At 35.6% G+C, this 1,988-nt stretch overlaps 1 pseudogene; it reads left to right on the top strand.

Moving 5' to 3' along the window:
- The first annotated feature begins 1,605 nt into the window (after nt 1–1,605).
- LOC150104056 (U4 spliceosomal RNA) lies at nt 1,606–1,732 on the top strand (annotated as a pseudogene).
- Nucleotides 1,733–1,988: the final 256 nt, after the last annotated feature.

The following is a 1,988-nucleotide window of genomic DNA, read 5'->3' as shown; positions in this document are numbered from 1 at the left end:
GGAAAAAAAAAAAAATAATATGCGCACGCATCAGTCATTCTGGTGGCCACAAGTTCTCGTTTGATGAAGTCGGACCGCTATTGTAGCTTTTCTTTGTACGCCGCCAGTGGGCGTTACACGCACGTTGCCTGGTTCCCACAAAAGACAGGAAAGGGCGTCAGCCAGCCACATCAGGGACTCTCTTCCTTTAGGAGCCTCCAGCAGACCCCTGTTGACGAATAAAATGAAGTAATTTTTCGGTTAACGCTGTTCGAGGTACTCGTATTTGTTCAAGTTTGGCCTCGTCTCAAAAACAACTGTGTTCTCCCATTACGTCTTGGTCCAGTTAGCATCAATAGGTACCATTCTTTCTACCTGGCCTAGACCCAACTCATCATTTCTGCTAGGGGTATGTTGTGCAGTCGGAAATTAGAACCATTAGCACAACGTGTAAAAAGAAAGGCAGGGGAGGGTGGGGATAATGGATGACAAAGTTGTATTACTAATGGAAGTCATTATATGACAACCAGCTGGAGTCAACGTAATAGTAACTTTATAATAGCCCCTATTCGTCGCTTCATCAATAGCGTATATATATATATAGAACATGGTTTGTTACACCTAAATCTAAAAATAATCTCTACCTTCAACTGAAAAGTAATTTTTACCGTATTCAAAAACTAACGGTTATGTGCCACAAATGGCCCTCACATCTATTCATGAGTTCATCGCAGTGTTTTTTTTTTTCTTTCTTTCTCCTAACACTCTAAATGTGGGCCATTTGAGATCTTTTGATAAACCAGGAAATCTACCAGTAGGTCTCAACATTTTAACATTTTAATACTATTCAAAATGAATAGTATTAAAATGTTGAGACCAACTGGTAGATTTCATTATCGAAAAAACTTCCTTTAAAATGAACTGTTATTAAATTTGAAACTTTTTATTTACTTTTTAATAATTAAAAATAAGTGATAAGAAAGCCGCATTAACGTTATGGGGGGGGGGGTCTTAAGAATTCTGTTTAATATCAATGTTTTTTTTTTGTTTTTTTTCCCCTTATATACATATTTTTCGAAACTATTATATATCCGTTTAAGCACAAAATAAAATAGTAAAATTGCAGTTCTTTCCGATTTAAGAAATGATAGAGGTATGAATGTTTATTACAGACATACCTCTACTGTATATAATAAATGTAGTAAAGAATTTGTTCTCTCTTTTCCCTCATTTAGTGCAACATTATTCATGCTCTTTTGTGAAGGAAAGAAAGTGAATTAAAGAAAAAAGATAAAATAATATATTTTGAAAGACACTTTTTTCTTTTCTTTTTTTTTGTGAAAATTCTGATTGATATTTAATTTTGGCATAGTATACAAATATTCCCTTTAATAGAATTAAATAACATTAACACTACCTGTATAACTCTATAATACTGAAATAATGTCATTTTATAGAATTAATTCTATAATGCCAACTAACACAATTAACTATTTATTTTATTTATTTAAAATATCATGTTCTTTCTATAGTTTAAAGTTATTAATTTTATTATATACATATACACCATTTTGAATTATAAACTTTAAATAAGGTGAGAACGAGTTTGCCATCCAATACCCTTGAAGGGTAATGGATGGCAATGCTGTAGCCAATGAAGTTCTAACTGAGGCTCGGCTATTGCTAATAATAATAATATGAGTTTGCTCTCTTAAGGTTGTTGCCTTAAGGGAGCAATTTGAGTCTCCGGGGAAAGCGTTTTCGGCACAGCACGGTGAGGGGCTTTGTCGGTGAATGCTTTTCTTCGGAATATGAACGGTTCCGCTCGGTGGTGGTGGTGGTGGGTGGAAGGCCATCACTGAGTGGAGCCAACGCTGAGATGGACGGTCTTTCGCCCACAATTGAGTGGCCTAGGGATCGTCCGAATTTTTAGAGACGGCTTTACTTATTCATAAGGCTCGGCTATTGCTGTTACCCTCCTGCCATGATCAGAGCTTTAATAGCTCAAT

This window comes from Typopeltis vanoorti, chromosome 8 (assembly GCF_054136105.1).
Source record: "Typopeltis vanoorti isolate ZY-2024b chromosome 8, IOZ_Tvanoo_1.0, whole genome shotgun sequence".
Classification (NCBI taxonomy): domain Eukaryota; kingdom Metazoa; phylum Arthropoda; class Arachnida; order Uropygi; family Thelyphonidae; genus Typopeltis; species Typopeltis vanoorti.
The sequence above is the reverse complement of the archived record's forward strand: the minus strand, read 5'-3'. Positions and strand labels throughout refer to the sequence as shown.